The 6,555-nt window shown below is 37.0% G+C and overlaps 1 long non-coding RNA gene and 1 pseudogene across 1 annotated transcript in view; both read left to right on the plus strand.

Moving 5' to 3' along the window:
- The window catches only part of LOC102474569 (uncharacterized), a 17,554-nt gene extending 15,404 nt beyond the window's left edge, over positions 1-2,150 (plus strand). The window contains exon 4 of the long non-coding RNA XR_337767.1: positions 2,129-2,150. This is a non-coding gene — a long non-coding RNA (uncharacterized LOC102474569). The remainder of the gene's footprint in view (positions 1-2,128) is intronic.
- A 19-nt stretch (positions 2,151-2,169) lies between these two features.
- Positions 2,170-6,307, plus strand: LOC102474851 (vigilin pseudogene; annotated as a pseudogene).
- Positions 6,308-6,555: the final 248 nt, after the last annotated feature.

The following is a 6,555-nucleotide window of genomic DNA, read 5'->3' on the forward strand; positions in this document are numbered from 1 at the left end:
TAAAACTCACGCCGGACGCATGTGCGTGCGTGCCCAAGATCCCGAGAGGAGAATGGAGGAGAAGGGATTGCAGCGTGACCATCCCCCCGGGGGTGATTTTTCGCTTTCTATCTCTATGTCTCTGTCTGTCTGGTGAGCGCACATGCCCTATAGCGAAAACCTCTCAAAAAATTAATGATAATATTCCATTTCTAGCTTCATATATATAAATATATATAGATAGATAGATATAGATATTACACCATGTCTGACCTTCTGCCCTTTCCCACTCTCTTATTACCCTACCTTTGCTGTCTACAGTTGTCTTCAATTCCTTTTCCTTCAACATTTTGTTGATCACACAATATCATAAATAATCTAACTACTTTCAATAGCAAGTTCAGCTGGTAATTTTAAGAAAAGTACTTTTGAACTGGTAAGGCTATTTCCTTGAAACTTAAAGCCTAGAAACAGGTTAGTATTCTGTTCAAATAGTAGGTACATGAACCTATTGACAGGTCAAGACAGGAGAAAAGTCCTTAAAACTGGACAACAAAGCTTAGAGGAAAAGCAGCAATATTTTAGTCAAGTCACAGAATGCAATCTCTTAGTAATAAAAAGAAATATACAAGCTATAACATAGATGAACCTCATGCTAAGACCAAGAATCTTGTGTGAAGACCAAGAATCAATGTACAAATGACTTTGTGTACTTTATAACACTATTTTTATGAAATATCCAGATTGGGCAAGTATATAGATGATATAGATAGATATAGATATAGATATAAATATAGATATAGATTAGATATAGATATATCCTGGATGTGATTGTGGAAATAAAGATCAAATGAGCATGAGGATTCAGTTATAAGTGACAAAAATGTTTTAAAATTGAGTCATTGTGGTGGTTGCCCAGCACTCTGAATTTACAAAAAAATTATTAAATTGTATTTATAAACTATAAATTTATAAATTATTCTTCAGGAAAGTTGTAAAAGAAAAATAGCAACCCCTAGTAAATGTAGTATCCTTACAGGCTAGAGAATTAAATTTTTCCAAAAGAAATTTGCAGCCAACAGTATCAGATATTATGGGTCCAAAAATGGTGATGTTGACTTCGGCAAAATAAGGTTTGTTAATAACTGTGACAAGAATAATTAAAGGATAACTTTCTTTTAGCAAAATTATCACTGTTTCCTCACAATTCTTATAATTTGAGTCCTGTATTGGTACTCATATAAGAGTAGGATATATCAACCTTGAACTTTCTTCATGAAATTATATAAATAATAGAATATGGAATATCGAAAAGCCCCCCCCCCCCCCATGAGTGATGGCAATGCTGCAATCCAATCTTCTCTAAGGATTTTGGACACACACACATACACCAAATGCATGTTCTTTTTGTTTTGTGTTTTTCTGTTTTTGTTTTTTAGGTTTTTACCATAGGACATGTGCACTTGTTGGGGAGACACAAAGAGAGATAGAGAGAAAGAACGCGAAACTTCACTCCCCAGGAGGGATGGCCACACTGCTAGCCCTTCTCCATTCTCCTCCTGGGATTCTGGGCACATATACACATGTGACCAGTGTGATATTCAAGTCACTGGGTCCAATACTCAAACCACAGTTGGCCATCTGAGAGTCCAGTGACTTAACCACCATGTCACCTGCTGCCTCCCCCACCACCAGCCTGTTTTTTTTTTTTTAGAGATTTTTGCTAAAGGACAAATGCACTCTCCAGAAAGACAGAGAGAGACAGAAAGAGAGAGAAATCACCCTCATCACCCTCCCAGGGGGGATGGCCACACGGCAATATCTTCTCCTCCATTCTCCTCTTGGGATCTTGGGCACGCACGCACACACGCCTGGTGTGAGTTTAAGCCGCAGGGTCTGGGATTCGAAACATGGTCAACTACATGGGAATCCAGCAACATAGCCATTATGCTATCTGCTGGTCCCTCCACCAGCCTGTTTTTTAAGCTACTGGTTCTAGGACTCAAACTGTGCAGTCAGCCATTTGGGATCCAGTCACCTTAACCACCACACTACTGGCTGGTCCTAGAATATAATTTTTATTGTCTTGAGTTCCTAGATTAATTTGGAAAAATATTACATGTTTAAAAAATTTATTCTTCCCACAAAGCAACATGCAAAAAGGCAGCCACCAGCCACAAGAAGAACTTTCTGACTTCTGAACCTTAGTTACAGCACACCTAGATTCTATCTAGTTAAAAACCAACAATGAATTCTGAAGAAAATTTGACTGAGCCTCGAAATAGTGACATGAAGAAAGAAAATAATGTCACCACTTTAAACTCTGAAAAGAAGTTTGACGCTACAACCTATACAAATGAATTCACTCAAAACATAGAAAAAACAAATTCTTTGGAAAATTTTCAAGAATCTGCTGGACCCTCAAGAAATAATATTCGTCATACCATGCCATCAGCCATCACTCAATTCTTTCATGTACTTCTGGAGGAAGAAAAGTATATGAATCAGTTTGGTGAAGGAAGGCAAGAAAAATTCTATCTAGACATCATGCAAACAACTGGTGTCAAACTACAATCAACTTTTGTGAAAAAGCAAGGGCTGTACATTACTATTTCTGGTAATGCAGAAAATATCACAACAGCCCAAAAGAAAATTTTTCAATGGTTTCAGAAACAAGGTTTAACTATAGTTTCCATTCATAAAGACCATCACGGTTTTGTTATAGGTAATACTGGAGGAAAACTACAAGACTTGGAACAAAATGATGCTATTAATTGCCAGATCTCTTGCCCAGGTAACAACAGCAATCATACCAATACTATTGATGCAAAAAAGGCCAGGAAAAAAGCGCCACAGAAAGCCTTACATATATCTGCTGAACAGAACAAGTGTGTTGTGGAGAGATTACACGTGGAAAATATATTTCAACCCTTCACAGGTAGGCCATACAATAAAGTTATTGACAATGTCACACCAAAAACAAAGACACATGTCCATATTCCACTACCTAGTGACAATCAGACAAAAGTAGCTTTCCCTGAAGGAAATAAACAACCAGAACAGACTGAGGCTTGTGTAAAGAACATTTTTGAGAAAACTGAAAGGGAAACTATGACCACAGATAAGCCAATGAAATCAGAGCATCAGTCCACTATAGATTCCAAGAACAATTTCGTGCAGGAGTCCCCAGAAAGAAGTGGTGAAGTCTCAAGAGAGATCTCACCCTTAGAGGGTCCATCAGATTCTGTGACACATCCAAGTGAGCCTGAAAGTTTAGAGGAGGCATTTACTGAAGTCCACCGGAAGGCCAAAGGTAACGCTATTTCTTTCATTTCCGCACCATCCTGGCTTCACAGGTTTATTATTGGTAAAAAAGGTCAGAATATATCCAAAATAACTCATAACAGGCCAAAAGTTCGTATAGAGTTCACTGGAGAAGATAAAATTACCCTGAAAGGACCAACCGAAGATGTAAATTATGCTCGAGAACAAATCGAGATCATAATAGAAGATTTAGTGAATAAAATGGATTATGCGGAGATTAGTATTGACTACAAATTTCACAGATACTTGATAGGTAAAGATGGTACTATTATAAACAGAATTAAAGAGAAGAATAAAGTTTCTATCCACATATTACCTGAAAATGAAAAGAATAACTTGATCAGAATTGAGGGAGAATCTTCAGGTGTCCAAGAGGCCAAGAGAGAACTTCTGGAACTTGCTGCCAATTTAGGAAATGAGCACACCAAAGACTTAATCATAGAGCAAAGATTTCACCGTGCAATTATTGGACGGAAAGGTGAACGAATACATGACATTCGTAAGAAATTTCCAGATGTTATGATTAATTTTCCGGACCCAGCACAGAAAAGTGACATTGTTCAACTTAGAGGACCGAAGCATGAATTAGAAAAATGCACTGAGTATTTGGAGAATGTGGTGGCAGATGTTGTACAAAATAGCTATTCTGTAACTATCCCGGTCTTCAAAAAACTTCACAAAAATATCATTGGAAAAGGAGGTGCAAACATCAAAACTATCTGCTCAGCAAGCAACACAAAGATAAATCTTCCATCAGCCAGTAGCAATTCAGAGAATATTGTAATCAGTGGAAAACCAGAAAACTGTGAATTAGCATGTAAATGGATATTCTCAATTCAGAAAAATATAGCCAATATTTCAGAAGTAGAAATTTCTATTCCTTCTGATCTACATAAATCCCTTACTGATCCCAAGGACTGTTTGATTAGTTCACTCATGAAAGAATGTGGAAATATCCACATTCATTTTCCAAAAACCAGTTCAGACCTTCCAAGGGTCATTATTAGGGGCCCTGCACAGAGTGTGGAAATGGCCAGGAAAAAGCTGCTCAAACTAGCGGAAGAAAGTCAAGCTAAGAGTTATGCTGTGACACTCCATGTTAAACCACAGTATCACCAGTTCCTCATGAGTAAAAATGGTGGCAATGTTCCAAAAATTTGTGATAAGACTGGAGTGCATGTCATTTTCCCTAACACTAAAGAGAGAGATCAAGAATTGTTAACTATAACAGGGGCAAAAGAGTCTGTGGAAGTTGCACAAAAAGAACTAGAGGCTTTAATTAAAAACCTAGATAATGAAGTAGAGGAGAACATGCTAGTAAATAGCAGATATCACCATTACTTTACCATGCGAAGGGGCCAAGTTTTACAGGAGATGACTAAGGAGTATGGTGGTGTGATTATTAACTTCTCATGTTCAGGAAAACCAAGCAACAAAGTTACAATCAAAGGAGCAAAGCCTTGTGTAGATGCTACTAAGAAACGTATTCAGGAAATTATCAAGGACTTAGACACTCAAATCACAACGGAATGTGTTATTCCCCAGAAATTTCATCGTTTTGTCATGGGACCAATGTGTACCCGAATCCAACAAATTGCTAGAGATTATAATGTTCAAATAAAGTTCCCAGACAGAGAAGAGAACCGTACTACTAATATAAAGCCTACTGTTTGGGAAAATAGGAAAGAAATTGGAGAAAAGAGCACTAAAGAGCCTGCTTCTATTTCTCCCCCAAAATGTGATATTGTATCTATCTCGGGAAGAAAGGAAAAGTGTGAAGCAGCCATGGAAGCTCTTAAAGCTTTAATTCCTATCACTGCTGAAGTAGTCGTACCTTTTGGCCTTCATCGATATATCATTGGTCAGAAAGGAAGTGAAATACGGAAGATAATAGAGGAATTTGATGTAAATATACAGGTATCAGTACCTGGTTTAGAGTCCGACATTATTGCCATCACTGGTACTGCTCCAAATGTGGAGAAAGCGAAAACTAGATTACAGGAACGAGTCAAGGCTTTACAAACTGAAATACAAGACCGGGCATTAAGAAATTTTAAACTAAAGTTCACTGTAGATCCCAAATATCACCCCAAGATCATTGGTCGAAGGGGCTTAATAATTTCTCAGATTTGCTTAGAGCATGATGTTATTATTCACTTCCCAAGTAAAAACAACAATGAAATACAAGACCAGATCACTATCACTGGATATGAAGATAACACCTTACGTGCCCGGGATGCAATAATGAAAATGGTGCATCAGTTTGAAAAAACAGTTACAAGACAAATTTCACTAAACCATTGTGTTCATAGCCATATTATTGGATTCCATGGAAAAAACATTCACAAAATCATGAATCAATTCCAAGAGAATATCTGTTTCCCTCCGAAAGGATCCTCCAATCAAAATGCTGTCACAGTGTCGGGACTCCCTGATAAAGTGAAAAGAGCAGTTGATCATATACACAATCTTGAAGAGCATTATCTATCTGTTGTAACAAAGTATGAATCTGAAGAGAAAGCAGAAAGTGACCCTGTGGGCAATGTATCTAGTGATCCATCAAATAGTTTTGCAGATAATGATATTCCCTGTACTACAAACACTTTTCAGAAGGCTGAAGATGTATCTAACTCTAAAGATTTCTCAAGTTCGGAGAATCCAGAATCTTCTAAAACTCACCTTATGGAACACAAGCAACAGTGATGAAAACAAAATAAAGCAAATACAAAACCAGAAAAAAAAAAAAAAAGCAAAAACTTGAAAATACCATAAAAAATTCTATTTAAACTGATGCAGCTACTGGATGTCATGCACATTTCGTACATCTTTTTCTCCAACACATTCTTCCTTAGATCCTTGAAAACATGTTATAGGAAAAGTGAATTGCTCAATCCTGTGTGCATGTAGCAATTACTAATTTAGCTCAAAATTCACTGTGGGCCTGTTCACATTCTTATTGGACAGTCTTCCCATTGTTTTAAGTGAACTTCATTAAAATATTAAATACCATGCACTTACTAAATTTTATGGTCTGTTCAGCATGTCATTTTTCGCCCAACTTCCATTATAAGAACTAAATGTGGCAGGAGACTTTATCAGTGTCCTCATCTCAAGGCATAAACCTTGAATTCACAAAACTTAAAACTGATTGTGCTCTTTTTATATTTTTCTTCATGTCTTATTTGCATTATTTCTGATTCTCTTATAAGAGCACAACCAGCTTTTTTGCCAACCTATCATGACTTATACAAT

The sequence above is a fragment of the Tupaia chinensis genome, unplaced genomic scaffold (assembly GCF_000334495.1).
Source record: "Tupaia chinensis unplaced genomic scaffold, TupChi_1.0 Scaffold149552_1, whole genome shotgun sequence".
NCBI lineage: Eukaryota > Metazoa > Chordata > Mammalia > Scandentia > Tupaiidae > Tupaia > Tupaia belangeri.